The following is a 15,626-nucleotide window of genomic DNA, read 5'->3' on the forward strand; positions in this document are numbered from 1 at the left end:
CAGGCCAGGTGGCCTGTGGCGCGCAGAGGTGCTCACAGCTGTCCCGGCGGCGACCCCCGGCATGCACCCCCAGGACCCCCTTGGGCGGCCAGTTTTCTGGCCCGTGCTTGGGGGTGTGGGCACAGGAGGTCCGGGAGCAAGGGAGCGGGACGCCTGCATCCTCCTGTGGCGGCTGCCTGCCAGCGGCGGGACGTCGGACAAAGTGGCCACAGCGGTCTGAGCCTGCCTTCCGCCCTCCGTCCTCCGGCCAGCCGCACTCCTTAGGATGCTGTGCTGGAGGGGGTGGGTTGTGGAGCGGGAGCCGGCCCACCCATCGAAAGAGCTCTTCGGCAGCAGAGAGGTCGTTGGCGCGGTGGGTCTGCTCCCAGGCAGCGGCTACCCGCGTGGAACTGGGATGTGGCACGCCCGAGGTGGACCGGGCCCTGTGCCCGGCTCTGGCTTCTCCTCGCCAGCCGGTGGTGGGGCTGAAAATGCAGCGGCATGGCCGGTGTGGGGAGGCAAGGTCCCCAAACTCAACAAGCGCGGAGACCACGGGCTGAAGAGAGGGCGCAGCGGGTGTTAGTGGGAAGGGGATTCGGGGCGGGAGAGAGGAATGGGCAGGAGGCTGGTGTGGAAAGGGCGGGATGATGGCCAAGGTCTTGGGTGGTGTGGTGCTGCTTGCAGCAGCGCAGGGCAAAAGCGAGTTGCTGCTGTTCAGCGGGCAGAAAGTGGAGGACCACCGGGGAGGGCTTTCCACACGGGCCAGATGGAGCCCACAGACACACGCAGGCAAACGGGGCTAAAGACCAGGGGCGGATTAACCAGGAAGGCCGGTGAGCAGCGGCTTGCGTTGAGCCAGGGTCGCGCGCACGGGCGGGCTCCACTGTATTGGCTCCCTACTCTGTGGTGAGCGGTTTCAAGTGGGCTTCACCACATCCTTGCTGCGGTGGGAGAGCGGTGAGATCGTGAGCTGCAGATTGGTGGGAAGCCTAACAATTGGACCCGTGCCTACCTTGCTTGTTGGGTAATCGGGGCCTGACAAAGACAGAGAGAGAGGGAGAGGGAGAGGTGAAAGACAGAGGGAAGAGGGAAAGGGCGAGGGCAGAGAGAGGACAGGGGTAAGAGAGAGGAGGTAGCTGAGATGGGAAGTCGAGAAACCGCGCGGATGCGGGGGCAGGCAGGTAGGAGGGGTGCGTTTCATGGTGGGCAGTTGGGCTGGGGCTGGCCGGAAAGGCAGTTACCAGAGGGGTTCAAGGCGCTGGAGCATCCTAGCTGTCAGGGATGTGCCTGACAAGTTAGGGTGTCGGAGCGGGGTGGGGCCTCGGGCTGGAGGCTGGAGAGGCAGAAGGGTTGCACGGCCCGAGCGTGGACAGTCGCCCAGTAAAGGGCAGAGACGCGTGTGGTGAAGGCTGGGGACAGTAGGTGGCTGTTGCCAAAAGGTTGTCTTGTCAGGAGTGGGATTCGAACCCACGCCTCCAGGGGAGACTGCGACCTGAACGCAGCGCCTTAGACCGCTCGGCCATCCTGACGGCGGCTGTGGGCGCGTCGCCGCTGGCCCGGCTGCGACGCCGCGCCAACGCCGGTGCCCTGGGCCGGTCGGCGCGCCTCCTGGACGGCCTTGCGGCTGCGCGACCGACGGACGGACGGACGGACGGACGGACGGACGGACGGCGCGCGCGAAGGCTCGGAGCCGAGCGCCACCAAGGCCGGCCGACCCGGCGAGGTGCCCGGCCAACTCCCCCACGCACCGTCCCCCGGGCCCCGCCAGCCGCTGCCCCGGCCTCCGTCCTCACGTCAGCTCTCGCGCCCACCAATGCCTCCTCCTCCTCGCAGACGTTTTCTGCCCGCTCGATCCCCTTTCTTTCTCCCGGCGCTTTCGCCGCCGTGGAGGGAAGCGGCCGCCGCGCACGCGGAGCTTCGGTATCCCCCGGGCCCGGCCCGGGTGCCAGGCTGCGTGGACGGCGAGGATGGAGGTGGGCGGGGCGCGCTCTGTCGCCGAGCATGCAGCGAGCAGGGGGCAGGAAGAGGCGTCGGCGTCGGAGTCGGAGTCGGCGTGGTGTGCAGCGGCGGCGGCGGGAGAGCGTTCCGCACCCCGGACGGCCACCGCCGTCCTCGTTAGTATAGTGGTGAGTATCCCCGCCTGTCACGCGGGAGACCGGGGTTCGATTCCCCGACGGGGAGGCAGACGCCCTTTTTGGCCTCTGCCGCCACGCACCCGGCGCCCGCTCTCAGACCCAGTGGCCGGCGCAATGCCCTGCCCTGCCCTGCCCCGCCCTGCCCTGCCCTCCGCGCTCCACCTGGGCCCTTGGCGTCATCCTCTGCGGGGCACAGCCCACCCTCCGCCCACCTTCCCTTCCAATCCTCCTGGCCAAGGCGCCTGGTCGCCCGCCAGCCACAGCAGCCTTCTCGGGTCCCGGCAGCGCTTGAGGAGCGGCCCGTCCCCAGCGGATGGGTGTCTTTCGCCTCCCGGCTCAGGGTCGCCGACCGCCGCCCAGCGACTCCGGCTCCCAGGTGCCAGGTGGAGAGCGGCCTGTCGGAGATGTGCACCGTCTCGGTGCCGGCTGTGGCCTAGCCGAGCGTCGCCGAGCGGCCGCGACGTGGCGGAGAATGGAAGGGGCTTGGCGAGCCGGGGGTGTGGAGCAGGCGTGCCCCGGGGGCAGGCCGCAGCCGGGAGCTCAGGGCCGGGGGTGGGGGGCCGCGCGCCCTGGAGCGCCCCGCTGCGGGCGGGAGGCCGGAGGAAGCGAGCGGGAGAGCGCCCCCCAGCGGCGGGGCTGAGGAGGGCGGGGCGGGGGCGTGTGGAGAGCGGCGGGGCTCGGCTGGCGCCGGGCGGCGGCTGGTGGTGCTGTGAGGGCCCGGAGCCGCGGACGGGTGAGCCAGGCGTCGAGAAGGGTCTGCGCCCGGCGGCGGGCGGCGGCGGCGGCAGCACGCTGGTGCGAGTTCCGCGCGGCATCTTGGGCTTGTCTGGGCCGTGCGGCGTTGGTGGTATAGTGGTGAGCATAGCTGCCTTCCAAGCAGTTGACCCGGGTTCGATTCCCGGCCAACGCAGTGGGCTGACTTTTTGCCAGAGGCCCAGCCCAGGGCCGTCTTGCCAGGTATGGCTGACGGAGTCGGCACTTGGCTCGGTGTGTATGTGTGGGAGAAGGAAGGAGGCGCCCAGCGTTTTGGGGGTGCTGCGAGCAAGAGAAAAGGGCGCGGAGTGCCAGGGGAGGCCGGGCCGGGCGACTGGAGGCCGGAGCAAGGTCCACGGCTGGGGCCGAGGGGTGCGGAGGCGCTGAGTGCAGGTGGCGCAGGCAGGACGGGTGTCCCGACGCTCCCTGGTGGTCTAGTGGTTAGGATTCGGCGCTCTCACCGCCGCGGCCCGGGTTCGATTCCCGGTCAGGGAAGCCGTTCTTCTTCCTCTCTGCCCACAAACAACTTGCCGCGCACCTCCCTCCACACCTGCCTTTTAGCCAACGCTTGCAGGCCCAGCACACCGCCTGGCCCGCTGCCGCCACCAATGCCATCCGATCCTTTTCGACCCGCTCGCCCACCACAGGCCTACTTGCTCGTCCGCCCTGGCGCTGGCGCTGGCGCTGGCGCTGGCGCTGGCGCAGGCGCAGGCGCTCGCGTTCTCTGGCATCTGTCAGCCCCAAAGCCCACAGGCCAGGACAGCCTCTGGCCGGCGGTGGCCAGGAGCGGAGCCCGCGTCCTCGCTGCTGCCAGCGCGCGCCCTGGCGCGTGCTTGCATTTGGCTCAGCTACCAGGCCAGACCTGGGCTGGGGGAGCCAAGCTTGTGAAGGCCCAGATCCTGAGCAGGGCGACGGCGGCCGGGAGACAGAAGAACGTGAAAGGGGAATCTGGGAATGCCAGGCCAGCTGGGGGGGTCCGGGTGGGGTCGGAGGGGGGGGATGAGAGTAAGGGGGAGAGAGGAATGTGAGACCGGGGGCCGTCGGGGAAATGGACATGCCCAACGGCTGAGGGGCGGTGGCAGCAGGTAGCCTTCCCCGACTCTCTAACACGACGGTATTAGCAAGGCGCCAACAGATCTCAGCGTGGACACAAATTGACCGAGAACACCCCTACTCCCGCCCCCCGGATTGTACGACCCATGCATTTTATCCCACTCCTGCCTTATCGCATATCTATCCCGGTGTCCATCCCCTCTTCCACCCCGAGCGTCCCTCTTGTTAACTCATCGATGATGCCGCGCCTGGTAGATGGCAGACGGCAGTCATCCGCGTCTTGCAAGGCCTGAGGACAGAGAGGGTCTAATATTTGCTTCAAGACTCTTTTTCTTAGAAATCAAGTTTGCACGCAAGGAAACGCACAAGCCTCACGCCAGACAGTCGTTCCTTGGGTATCTTCGTGGTTCTCTTCCCACTCACCTCCCCTTCCCGCTCTCTCTGTCTTTAATTGTGGTGAAAGTATACGTAAGACAGAATATATCATTTTCACCATTTCTGAGTGCAGAATTCAGTGGCTTTAAGGACGTTCGCCGTCTTTTCTAATCGCCACGAATATCCATTTCCACTTTTTTTTTTTTTTTTTTTAGTCATTCCCAAACCAACCCTGTTCCCACATAATGAGGGCCTCCTGTTTCCCCTTCCCGGCTACCCCGGGAAACGTCTATTCTCCTTTGTTGGTCTGGGAAGTTACCTGTTATACAGACGCGACGAAAGTAAAATCATACAACGTTTGTTGTTTTGGGTCTGGTTTACTTGACTCGGCGAATGTCTTCAAGGTTCATGCCTGTTGTGGCATGAGCATAACTTCATCCCTTGGGGTGGCCGTTCACGGGATTTGAAGAAAGAGATGGCTTTTGAAAAGGGCGATGGGGTGGATTCTGACTCCCGGCGACCCCATGTGTCTGAGAGTAGAACTGCACTCCGCGGGCTTTTCAGCGGCTTGGAATGTCAGGGCAGTAGAAGGCCAGGCATGGAAAGGCATAGCCTTGTGAGCAGGAACCCGTGTGATCATAGAGAAGCTTACTGTCACCCCAGGCACTTCCTTCCTGCCCCTGTTTTGTGAGTTGTGGATAGATGACCGCAGTGGAGGAAGCTGGCTGGTTGTTCGGGTGGCACGACACAAAGGACAGGGAAAGGTGAGGGAAACCCAAAAGAGGGGACAGACGTGTCCTGAGTGCTGGCAGGTGGGAGAAGGAGTCCAGATGTCAGAGTGTCCAAGCCGCCCTAGGGCAGGAGGGGGCGCAGCGAGTGCGGCCGCCCAGTCAGGTGCCGGCGCTGCAGAGGCTTGGGGGCTTCGGAGCATTATGCCAGGCCAGTGTGGAGATGAGGGTGGGGACATGGGAGGGGCGGGGGCGACCCTGGGGATGCCGGGGGTGGCCAGCCCGGTGGATGTGCGTCATCAGGGCAAGGCAAGGCGTTCGTGTGATAGAGGTCTGTGGTGGCGGGTCAGGCGGAGGCTGGAAGGACCACTAGATGGCTAGCTGGGTGGCGGGGGTGGGGGGGGAGTGTTGGGAGGGTGGGCTTAGGTCCCACCCAGATCCAAGGGCACGTCATGAGACTGGACCCGGCCAGACAAGGTTGCCCGCGGTGCTGTGCCTGAAGTCAGTCAACCTAAAGAGTGGGAGGTTGATTGGGGGCAAGGGTGCTGTCGAGAGAGAGCCAGCGTGAGACAGGGACCGGGAGACAGAGAGGGAGACAGAGATAGAGACAGAGACGGACGGGCAGAAGAGGGAGCGAGAAACAGACAGACACACAGAGAGACACGCAGAGAGAGATTAGAAGAGAAGGGAAGAGAGAAAAACGTCTGGAAAAGGCCGTGAGGTCTTAGGGCGCGCGACTGGCCCAGAGGCTTAAACGTCCCTTTGTCAGGACACGGGAGTGCGTTAGGTGCGCGTTTGGGGCACCGTGGGGTGCGGTGGGGTGGGACGGGGGACTCAGTGGAGATTGAAAGAGGCCCGAGCAACAGATGCCTCCAGTGACCTTTGGCCAAAAGTTTGGATCGTGGTAAGGGGGAGGCGGGCAAGGAAGGGGCGTGTTTACCACTGTGTTGTGGAGGAGTGGGCTAAAGTGACTGTACTGACATGACTTTCATTTTCTCGTGCGCGATGATGACCAGGACACGGTAGGGGAGCGTAATGCGTTGCTTTTCCGAGTATGGATCCGGCCGTGCGACTTCCTTGGTAATGGTCCAGCAAGGATGGTGTCATTTTGGGAGCGTGGCCAGGAAGGGTGGTGAGATGGGAAGAGGCATGGAGTCCCCGCAGCCAAAGCCCGCGTGTTGCACGGTGGTCCTCCGTGAAGTGAAACGTGTGGCTAAGGTTTCGTCAGGGTGATGAAGAGAAAAGGGTGGCTGCCCGGGAGAAGTGTTGGGGCAGAGCCCACTGGCGGTCGGCGCCGGAGCGCGGTGTGCTTTCGGCCCCAGGGTGTGGGAGAGGCGCAGGGCGCTGGCACACTGGTGGGCTGGCTGCAGGTGGGAGCGGAGCCCCAGGGCTCTGGGAGAGTTGCCCCGAGTGTAGTAGGAGAGCCAGAGCGGAGCGGAGCAGAGCAGAGCAGAGCAGAGCAGAGCAGAGCAGAGCAAGCAGAGCAAGCACTGAGCAGGCGGCGGTGTGAATTGGGGCAGAGCGACCAAAAGGGGACAGGGGACTGCATGGGCCGGGAATCGAACCCGGGCCTCCCGCGTGGCAGGCGAGAATTCTACCACTGAACCACCCATGCGCTGCCGGCGTCCGGGCGGCTGGCTCCAGCCTGTGCCCCTGCCCTGTCTTCGCTGGCCCGCCGCTGGGCTCAGGACGCTGCTCACTACCTGGCCGGAGCGTCTGTCTCTCTGCTCCCCTAGAGCTAGGCAGGCGGCGGCGGCCAGCCTGGGGCCGGCGGCCTGGTGCGGGTGGGCGGGACGGGCGGGCAAGGGAAGGGGTCTGGGCGACCGACGTGGAAGAGAGGCAGGTGCCAGGCGTGTCGAGGGTCCTGGACGGAGGCGGAGGGAGAGAGGTAGTCCCTGCCCATCCCGTGGCTGGGAGGAAGCCTAGAGCCCGAAGGAGCCTGGTCGGCCAGCGCCAATCCCAGCCAGGCCAGGTGGCCTGTGGCGCGCAGAGGTGCTCACAGCTGTCCCGGCGGCGACCCCCGGCATGCACCCCCAGGACCCCCTTGGGCGGCCAGTTTTCTCGCCCGTGCTTGGGGGTGTGGGCACAGGAGGTCCGGGAGCAAGGGAGCGGGACGCCTGCATCCTCCTGTGGCGGCTGCCTGCCAGCGGCGGGACGTCGGACAAAGTGGCCACAGCGGTCTGAGCCTGCCTTCCGCCCTCCGTCCTCCGGCCAGCCGCACTCCTTAGGATGCTGTGCTGGAGGGGGTGGGTTGTGGAGCGGGAGCCGGCCCACCCATCGAAAGAGCTCTTCGGCAGCAGAGAGGTCGTTGGCGCGGTGGGTCTGCTCCCAGGCAGCGGCTACCCGCGTGGAACTGGGATGTGGCACGCCCGAGGTGGACCGGGCCCTGTGCCCGGCTCTGGCTTCTCCTCGCCAGCCGGTGGTGGGGCTGAAAATGCAGCGGCATGGCCGGTGTGGGGAGGCAAGGTCCCCAAACTCAACAAGCGCGGAGACCACGGGCTGAAGAGAGGGCGCAGCGGGTGTTAGTGGGAAGGGGATTCGGGGCGGGAGAGAGGAATGGGCAGGAGGCTGGTGTGGAAAGGGCGGGATGATGGCCAAGGTCTTGGGTGGTGTGGTGCTGCTTGCAGCAGCGCAGGGCAAAAGCGAGTTGCTGCTGTTCAGCGGGCAGAAAGTGGAGGACCACCGGGGAGGGCTTTCCACACGGGCCAGATGGAGCCCACAGACACACGCAGGCAAACGGGGCTAAAGACCAGGGGCGGATTAACCAGGAAGGCCGGTGAGCAGCGGCTTGCGTTGAGCCAGGGTCGCGCGCACGGGCGGGCTCCACTGTATTGGCTCCCTACTCTGTGGTGAGCGGTTTCAAGTGGGCTTCACCACATCCTTGCTGCGGTGGGAGAGCGGTGAGATCGTGAGCTGCAGATTGGTGGGAAGCCTAACAATTGGACCCGTGCCTACCTTGCTTGTTGGGTAATCGGGGCCTGACAAAGACAGAGAGAGAGGGAGAGGGAGAGGGAGAGGTGAAAGACAGAGGGAAGAGGGAAAGGGCGAGGGCAGAGAGAGGACAGGGGTAAGAGAGAGGAGGTAGCTGCGATGGGAAGTCGAGAAACCGCGCGGATGCGGGGGCAGGCAGGTAGGAGGGGTGCGTTTCATGGTGGGCAGTTGGGCTGGGGCTGGCCGGAAAGGCAGTTACCAGAGGGGTTCAAGGCGCTGGAGCATCCTAGCTGTCAGGGATGTGCCTGACAAGTTAGGGTGTCGGAGCGGGGTGGGGCCACGGGCTGGAGGCTGGAGAGGCAGAAGGGTTGCACGGCCCGAGCGTGGACAGTCGCCCAGTAAAGGGCAGAGACGCGTGTGGTGAAGGCTGGGGACAGTAGGTGGCTGTTGCCAAAAGGTTGTCTTGTCAGGAGTGGGATTCGAACCCACGCCTCCAGGGGAGACTGCGACCTGAACGCAGCGCCTTAGACCGCTCGGCCATCCTGACGGCGGCTGTGGGCGCGTCGCCGCTGGCCCGGCTGCGACGCCGCGCCAACGCCGGTGCCCTGGGCCGGTCGGCGCGCCTCCTGGACGGCCTTGCGGCTGCGCGACCGACGGACGGACGGACGGACGGACGGACGGACGGACGGCGCGCGCGAAGGCTCGGAGCCGAGCGCCACCAAGGCCGGCCGACCCGGCGAGGTGCCCGGCCAACTCCCCCACGCACCGTCCCCCGGGCCCCGCCAGCCGCTGCCCCGGCCTCCGTCCTCACGTCAGCTCTCGCGCCCACCAATGCCTCCTCCTCCTCGCAGACGTTTTCTGCCCGCTCGATCCCCTTTCTTTCTCCCGGCGCTTTCGCCGCCGTGGAGGGAAGCGGCCGCCGCGCACGCGGAGCTTCGGTATCCCCCGGGCCCGGCCCGGGTGCCAGGCTGCGTGGACGGCGAGGATGGAGGTGGGCGGGGCGCGCTCTGTCGCCGAGCATGCAGCGAGCAGGGGGCAGGAAGAGGCGTCGGCGTCGGAGTCGGAGTCGGCGTGGTGTGCAGCGGCGGCGGCGGGAGAGCGTTCCGCACCCCGGACGGCCACCGCCGTCCTCGTTAGTATAGTGGTGAGTATCCCCGCCTGTCACGCGGGAGACCGGGGTTCGATTCCCCGACGGGGAGGCAGACGCCCTTTTTGGCCTCTGCCGCCACGCACCCGGCGCCCGCTCTCAGACCCAGTGGCCGGCGCAATGCCCTGCCCTGCCCTGCCCCGCCCTGCCCTGCCCTCCGCGCTCCACCTGGGCCCTTGGCGTCATCCTCTGCGGGGCACAGCCCACCCTCCGCCCACCTTCCCTTCCAATCCTCCTGGCCAAGGCGCCTGGTCGCCCGCCAGCCACAGCAGCCTTCTCGGGTCCCGGCAGCGCTTGAGGAGCGGCCCGTCCCCAGCGGATGGGTGTCTTCCGCCCCCCGGCTCAGGGTCGCCGACCGCCGCCCAGCGACTCCGGCTCCCAGGTGCCAGGTGGAGAGCGGCCTGTCGGAGATGTGCACCGTCTCGGTGCCGGCTGTGGCCTAGCCGAGCGTCGCCGAGCGGCCGCGACGTGGCGGAGAATGGAAGGGGCTTGGCGAGCCGGGGGTGTGGAGCAGGCGTGCCCCGGGGGCAGGCCGCAGCCGGGAGCTCAGGGCCGGGGGTGGGGGGCCGCGCGCCCTGGAGCGCCCCGCTGCGGGCGGGAGGCCGGAGGAAGCGAGCGGGAGAGCGCCCCCCAGCGGCGGGGCTGAGGAGGGCGGGGCGGGGGCGTGTGGAGAGCGGCGGGGCTCGGCTGGCGCCGGGCGGCGGCTGGTGGTGCTGTGAGGGCCCGGAGCCGCGGACGGGTGAGCCAGGCGTCGAGAAGGGTCTGCGCCCGGCGGCGGGCGGCGGCGGCGGCAGCACGCTGGTGCGAGTTCCGCGCGGCATCTTGGGCTTGTCTGGGCCGTGCGGCGTTGGTGGTATAGTGGTGAGCATAGCTGCCTTCCAAGCAGTTGACCCGGGTTCGATTCCCGGCCAACGCAGTGGGCTGACTTTTTGCCAGAGGCCCAGCCCAGGGCCGTCTTGCCAGGTATGGCTGACGGAGTCGGCACTTGGCTCGGTGTGTATGTGTGGGAGAAGGAAGGAGGCGCCCAGCGTTTTGGGGGTGCTGCGAGCAAGAGAAAAGGGCGCGGAGTGCCAGGGGAGGCCGGGCCGGGCGACTGGAGGCCGGAGCAAGGTCCACGGCTGGGGCCGAGGGGTGCGGAGGCGCTGAGTGCAGGTGGCGCAGGCAGGACGGGTGTCCCGACGCTCCCTGGTGGTCTAGTGGTTAGGATTCGGCGCTCTCACCGCCGCGGCCCGGGTTCGATTCCCGGTCAGGGAAGCCGTTCTTCTTCCTCTCTGCCCACAAACAACTTGCCGCGCACCTCCCTCCACACCTGCCTTTTAGCCAACGCTTGCAGGCCCAGCACACCGCCTGGCCCGCTGCCGCCACCAATGCCATCCGATCCTTTTCGACCCGCTCGCCCACCACAGGCCTACTTGCTCGTCCGCCCTGGCGCTGGCGCTGGCGCTGGCGCAGGCGCTCGCGTTCTCTGGCATCTGTCAGCCCCAAAGCCCACAGGCCAGGACAGCCTCTGGCCGGCGGTGGCCAGGAGCGGAGCCCGCGTCCTCGCTGCTGCCAGCGCGCGCCCTGGCGCGTGCTTGCATTTGGCTCAGCTACCAGGCCAGACCTGGGCTGGGGGAGCCAAGCTTGTGAAGGCCCAGACCCTGAGCAGGGCGACGGCGGCCGGGAGACAGAAGAACGTGAAAGGGGAATCTGGGAATGCCCGGCCAGCTGGGGGGGTCCGGGTGGGGTCGGAGGGGGGGGGATGAGAGTAAGGGGGAGAGAGGAATGTGAGACCGGGGGCCGTCGGGGAAATGGACATGCCCAACGGCTGAGGGGCGGTGGCAGCAGGTAGCCTTCCCCGACTCTCTAACACGACGGTATTAGCAAGGCGCCAACAGATCTCAGCGTGGACACAAATTGACCGAGAACACCCCTACTCCCGCCCCCCGGATTGTACGACCCATGCATTTTATCCCACTCCTGCCTTATCGCATATCTATCCCGGTGTCCATCCCCTCTTCCACCCCGAGCGTCCCTCTCGTTAACTCATCGATGATGCCGCGCCTGGTAGATGGCAGACGGCAGTCATCCGCGTCTTGCAAGGCCTGCGGACAGAGAGGGTCTAATATTTGCTTCAAGACTCTTTTTCTTAGAAATCAAGTTTGCACGCAAGGAAACGCACAAGCCTCACGCCAGACAGTCGTTCCTTGGGTATCTTCGTGGTTCTCTTCCCACTCACCTCCCCTTCCCGCTCTCTCTGTCTTTAATTGTGGTGAAAGTATACGTAAGACAGAATATATCATTTTCACCATTTCTGAGTGCAGAATTCAGTGGCTTTAAGGACGTTCGCCGTCTTTTCTAATCGCCACGAATATCCATTTCCACTTTTTTTTTTTTTAGTCATTCCCAAACCAACCCTGTTCCCACATAATGAGGGCCTCCTGTTTCCCCTTCCCGGCTACCCCGGGAAACGTCTATTCTCCTTTGTTGGTCTGGGAAGTTACCTGTTATACAGACGCGACGAAAGTAAAATCATACAACGTTTGTTGTTTTGGGTCTGGTTTACTTGACTCGGCGAATGTCTTCAAGGTTCATGCCTGTTGTGGCATGAGCATAACTTCATCCCTTGGGGTGGCCGTTCACGGGATTTGAAGAAAGAGATGGCTTTTGAAAAGGGCGATGGGGTGGATTCTGACTCCCGGCGACCCCATGTGTCTGAGAGTAGAACTGCACTCCGCGGGCTTTTCAGCGGCTTGGAATGTCAGGGCAGTAGAAGGCCAGGCATGGAAAGGCATAGCCTTGTGAGCAGGAACCCGTGTGATCATAGAGAAGCTTACTGTCACCCCAGGCACTTCCTTCCTGCCCCTGTTTTGTGAGTTGTGGATAGATGACCGCAGTGGAGGAAGCTGGCTGGTTGTTCGGGTGGCACGACACAAAGGACAGGGAAAGGTGAGGGAAACCCAAAAGAGGGGACAGACGTGTCCTGAGTGCTGGCAGGTGGGAGAAGGAGTCCAGATGTCAGAGTGTCCAAGCCGCCCTAGGGCAGGAGGGGGCGCAGCGAGTGCGGCCGCCCAGTCAGGTGCCGGCGCTGCAGAGGCTTGGGGGCTTCGGAGCATTATGCCAGGCCAGTGTGGAGATGAGGGTGGGGACATGGGAGGGGCGGGGGCGACCCTGGGGATGCCGGGGGTGGCCAGCCCGGTGGATGTGCGTCATCAGGGCAAGGCAAGGCGTTCGTGTGATAGAGGTCTGTGGTGGCGGGTCAGGCGGAGGCTGGAAGGACCACTAGATGGCTAGCTGGGTGGCGGGGGTGGGGGGGGAGTGTTGGGAGGGTGGGCTTAGGTCCCACCCAGATCCAAGGGCACGTCATGAGACTGGACCCGGCCAGACAAGGTTGCCCGCGGTGCTGTGCCTGAAGTCAGTCAACCTAAAGAGTGGGAGGTTGATTGGGGGCAAGGGTGCTGTCGAGAGAGAGCCAGCGTGAGACAGGGGCCGGGAGACAGAGAGGGAGACAGAGATAGAGACAGAGACGGACGGGCAGAAGAGGGAGCGAGAAACAGACAGACACACAGAGAGACACGCAGAGAGAGATTAGAAGAGAAGGGAAGAGAGAAAAACGTCTGGAAAAGGCCGTGAGGTCTTAGGGCGCGCGACTGGCCCAGAGGCTTAAACGTCCCTTTGTCAGGACACGGGAGTGCGTTAGGTGCGCGTTTGGGGCACCGTGGGGTGCGGTGGGGTGGGACGGGGGACTCAGTGGAGATTGAAAGAGGCCCGAGCAACAGATGCCTCCAGTGACCTTTGGCCAAAAGTTTGGATCGTGGTAAGGGGGAGGCGGGCAAGGAAGGGGCGTGTTTACCACTGTGTTGTGGAGGAGTGGGCTAAAGTGACTGTACTGACATGACTTTCATTTTCTCGTGCGCGATGATGACCAGGACACGGTAGGGGAGCGTAATGCGTTGCTTTTCCGAGTATGGATCCGGCCGTGCGACTTCCTTGGTAATGGTCCAGCAAGGATGGTGTCATTTTGGGAGCGTGGCCAGGAAGGGTGGTGAGATGGGAAGAGGCATGGAGTCCCCGCAGCCAAAGCCCGCGTGTTGCACGGTGGTCCTCCGTGAAGTGAAACGTGTGGCTAAGGTTTCGTCAGGGTGATGAAGAGAAAAGGGTGGCTGCCCGGGAGAAGTGTTGGGGCAGAGCCCACTGGCGGTCGGCGCCGGAGCGCGGTGTGCTTTCGGCCCCAGGGTGTGGGAGAGGCGCAGGGCGCTGGCACACTGGTGGGCTGGCTGCAGGTGGGAGCGGAGCCCCAGGGCTCTGGGAGAGTTGCCCCGAGTGTAGTAGGAGAGCCAGAGCGGAGCGGAGCAGAGCAGAGCAGAGCAGAGCAGAGCAGAGCAGAGCAAGCAGAGCAAGCACTGAGCAGGCGGCGGTGTGAATTGGGGCAGAGCGACCAAAAGGGGACAGGGGACTGCATGGGCCGGGAATCGAACCCGGGCCTCCCGCGTGGCAGGCGAGAATTCTACCACTGAACCACCCATGCGCTGCCGGCGTCCGGGCGGCTGGCTCCAGCCTGTGCCCCTGCCCTGTCTTCGCTGGCCCGCCGCTGGGCTCAGGACGCTGCTCACTACCTGGCCGGAGCGTCTGTCTCTCTGCTCCCCTAGAGCTAGGCAGGCGGCGGCGGCCAGCCTGGGGCCGGCGGCCTGGTGCGGGTGGGCGGGACGGGCGGGCAAGGGAAGGGGTCTGGGCGACCGACGTGGAAGAGAGGCAGGTGCCAGGCGTGTCGAGGGTCCTGGACGGAGGCGGAGGGAGAGAGGTAGTCCCTGCCCATCCCGTGGCTGGGAGGAAGCCTAGAGCCCGAAGGAGCCTGGTCGGCCAGCGCCAATCCCAGCCAGGCCAGGTGGCCTGTGGCGCGCAGAGGTGCTCACAGCTGTCCCGGCGGCGACCCCCGGCATGCACCCCCAGGACCCCCTTGGGCGGCCAGTTTTCTGGCCCGTGCTTGGGGGTGTGGGCACAGGAGGTCCGGGAGCAAGGGAGCGGGACGCCTGCATCCTCCTGTGGCGGCTGCCTGCCAGCGGCGGGACGTCGGACAAAGTGGCCACAGCGGTCTGAGCCTGCCTTCCGCCCTCCGTCCTCCGGCCAGCCGCACTCCTTAGGATGCTGTGCTGGAGGGGGTGGGTTGTGGAGCGGGAGCCGGCCCACCCATCGAAAGAGCTCTTCGGCAGCAGAGAGGTCGTTGGCGCGGTGGGTCTGCTCCCAGGCAGCGGCTACCCTCGTGGAACTGGGATGTGGCGCGCCCGAGGTGGACCGGGCCCTGTGCCCGGCTCTGGCTTCTCCTCGCCAGCCGGTGGTGGGGCTGAAAATGCAGCGGCATGGCCGGTGTGGGGAGGCAAGGTCCCCAAACTCAACAAGCGCGGAGACCACGGGCTGAAGAGAGGGCGCAGCGGGTGTTAGTGGGAAGGGGATTCGGGGCGGGAGAGAGGAATGGGCAGGAGGCTGGTGTGGAAAGGGCGGGATGATGGCCAAGGTCTTGGGTGGTGTGGTGCTGCTTGCAGCAGCGCAGGGCAAAAGCGAGTTGCTGCTGTTCAGCGGGCAGAAAGTGGAGGACCACCGGGGAGGGCTTTCCACACGGGCCAGATGGAGCCCACAGACACACGCAGGCAAACGGGGCTAAAGACCAGGGGCGGATTAACCAGGAAGGCCGGTGAGCAGCGGCTTGCGTTGAGCCAGGGTCGCGCGCACGGGCGGGCTCCACTGTATTGGCTCCCTACTCTGTGGTGAGCGGTTTCAAGTGGGCTTCACCACATCCTTGCTGCGGTGGGAGAGCGGTGAGATCGTGAGCTGCAGATTGGTGGGAAGCCTAACAATTGGACCCGTGCCTACCTTGCTTGTTGGGTAATCGGGGCCTGACAAAGACAGAGAGAGAGGGAGAGGGAGAGGGAGAGGTGAAAGACAGAGGGAAGAGGGAAAGGGCGAGGGCAGAGAGAGGACAGGGGTAAGAGAGAGGAGGTAGCTGCGATGGGAAGTCGAGAAACCGCGCGGATGCGGGGGCAGGCAGGTAGGAGGGGTGCGTTTCATGGTGGGCAGTTGGGCTGGGGCTGGCCGGAAAGGCAGTTACCAGAGGGGTTCAAGGCGCTGGAGCATCCTAGCTGTCAGGGATGTGCCTGACAAGTTAGGGTGTCGGAGCGGGGTGGGGCCACGGGCTGGAGGCTGGAGAGGCAGAAGGATTGCACGGCCCGAGCGTGGACAGTCGCCCAGTAAAGGGCAGAGACGCGTGTGGTGAAGGCTGGGGACAGTAGGTGGCTGTTGCCAAAAGGTTGTCTTGTCAGGAGTGGGATTCGAACCCACGCCTCCAGGGGAGACTGCGACCTGAACGCAGCGCCTTAGACCGCTCGGCCATCCTGACGGCGGCTGTGGGCGCGTCGCCGCTGGCCCGGCTGCGACGCCGCGCCAACGCCGGTGCCCTGGGCCGGTCGGCGCGCCTCCTGGACGGCCTTGCGGCTGCGCGACCGACGGACGGACGGACGGACGGACGGACGGACGGCGCGCGCGAAGGCTCGG

At 65.4% G+C, this 15,626-nt stretch overlaps 11 non-coding genes across 11 annotated transcripts; 6 read left to right on the top strand and 5 right to left on the bottom strand.

The window, feature by feature from the left end:
• Positions 1-1,425: 1,425 nt before the first annotated feature.
• TRNAL-CAG (transfer RNA leucine (anticodon CAG)) lies at positions 1,426-1,508 on the bottom strand. The gene has a single exon. It is a non-coding gene; the product is annotated as a tRNA-Leu (tRNA).
• Positions 1,509-2,088: 580 nt separating this feature from the next.
• TRNAD-GUC (transfer RNA aspartic acid (anticodon GUC)) lies at positions 2,089-2,160 on the top strand. Its single transcript has one exon. It is a non-coding gene; the product is annotated as a tRNA-Asp (tRNA).
• A 792-nt stretch (positions 2,161-2,952) lies between these two features.
• Positions 2,953-3,024, top strand: TRNAG-UCC (transfer RNA glycine (anticodon UCC)). The gene has a single exon. It is a non-coding gene; the product is annotated as a tRNA-Gly (tRNA).
• Positions 3,025-3,290: 266 nt separating this feature from the next.
• TRNAE-CUC (transfer RNA glutamic acid (anticodon CUC)) lies at positions 3,291-3,362 on the top strand. The gene has a single exon. It is a non-coding gene; the product is annotated as a tRNA-Glu (tRNA).
• Positions 3,363-6,567: 3,205 nt separating this feature from the next.
• TRNAG-GCC (transfer RNA glycine (anticodon GCC)) lies at positions 6,568-6,638 on the bottom strand. Its single transcript has one exon. It is a non-coding gene; the product is annotated as a tRNA-Gly (tRNA).
• A 1,780-nt stretch (positions 6,639-8,418) lies between these two features.
• On the bottom strand, positions 8,419-8,501 carry TRNAL-CAG (transfer RNA leucine (anticodon CAG)). The gene has a single exon. It is a non-coding gene; the product is annotated as a tRNA-Leu (tRNA).
• A 580-nt stretch (positions 8,502-9,081) lies between these two features.
• On the top strand, positions 9,082-9,153 carry TRNAD-GUC (transfer RNA aspartic acid (anticodon GUC)). The gene has a single exon. It is a non-coding gene; the product is annotated as a tRNA-Asp (tRNA).
• A 792-nt stretch (positions 9,154-9,945) lies between these two features.
• On the top strand, positions 9,946-10,017 carry TRNAG-UCC (transfer RNA glycine (anticodon UCC)). Its single transcript has one exon. It is a non-coding gene; the product is annotated as a tRNA-Gly (tRNA).
• Positions 10,018-10,283: 266 nt separating this feature from the next.
• Positions 10,284-10,355, top strand: TRNAE-CUC (transfer RNA glutamic acid (anticodon CUC)). Its single transcript has one exon. It is a non-coding gene; the product is annotated as a tRNA-Glu (tRNA).
• A 3,182-nt stretch (positions 10,356-13,537) lies between these two features.
• On the bottom strand, positions 13,538-13,608 carry TRNAG-GCC (transfer RNA glycine (anticodon GCC)). Its single transcript has one exon. It is a non-coding gene; the product is annotated as a tRNA-Gly (tRNA).
• A 1,780-nt stretch (positions 13,609-15,388) lies between these two features.
• Positions 15,389-15,471, bottom strand: TRNAL-CAG (transfer RNA leucine (anticodon CAG)). Its single transcript has one exon. It is a non-coding gene; the product is annotated as a tRNA-Leu (tRNA).
• Positions 15,472-15,626: the final 155 nt, after the last annotated feature.

This window comes from Loxodonta africana, chromosome 3 (assembly GCF_030014295.1).
Source record: "Loxodonta africana isolate mLoxAfr1 chromosome 3, mLoxAfr1.hap2, whole genome shotgun sequence".
Classification (NCBI taxonomy): domain Eukaryota; kingdom Metazoa; phylum Chordata; class Mammalia; order Proboscidea; family Elephantidae; genus Loxodonta; species Loxodonta africana.